Source organism: Bison bison, unplaced genomic scaffold (genome assembly GCF_000754665.1).
Source record: "Bison bison bison isolate TAMUID 2011002044 unplaced genomic scaffold, Bison_UMD1.0 scf7180017864112, whole genome shotgun sequence".
NCBI lineage: Eukaryota > Metazoa > Chordata > Mammalia > Artiodactyla > Bovidae > Bison > Bison bison.
This window is the reverse complement of record NW_011494684.1, coordinates 83,006-83,710: the sequence shown is the minus strand read 5'-3', so window position 1 is coordinate 83,710 and position 705 is coordinate 83,006.

The window sequence follows — 705 nt, the reverse complement described above, 5'->3', positions numbered from 1 at the left end:
CCATCCCCGGCCGGATCCGGCCCCAGCGCCGCCCCGCGTCCCCGCTCCCTTCCCTTCTCCCGGTCCAAGCGCCCGGTCCCCCTTCCCCGTCCCGTTCTCCGCATCCCCTCTCTGCGTCCCAGTCTCCTTCTCGTCCTGCTCTTCCATCTTCTTTCCCGCCCCCTATTCCGCCACCGTCCCCTCTTCTCCCTCACTGTTCTATTCTCCTCCCCTGCGAACCCTTTTCTCCCCGTTCCCCTCTCCCTTCTTCCCATCGTCTTCTTCTCGTTCCATCTCTCCGTTCTTTCCTCTCCAGACCCTTATCCTCCATCCCTTCTCCTGGATCCTCTCGCCTCACCTCTTCTCCGCACCAGTTCTCCCCATGTCCTTTGCCTGCCCTTCTCCTTTCCTGTCTCCCCACCTTTTCCCCCAATCGCTTGTCTTTCTCCCTTTCTCCGCGTTTCATCCCCACATCTCCTTACCTCCCAATTTGCTCTGTCATCTCTCTTTCCCCATCCTCTTCTTCCTAGTGAATCTCTCCATTCTCTCCGATCACTTCTGTTTATCCCATGCTCTTTATTCCTTTCCCCTTTTTCGTCGCCTACTTCTCCCTTCCTCGCTTCCTCTTTTATTCCAAAGTTGAGGCTCCAGATGGAAGGGACTGGAACGAAAAGATTTAGGGTGGGTGTTCTCACTCAGGGTATATACTTCTCAGAAAAGGAAAGC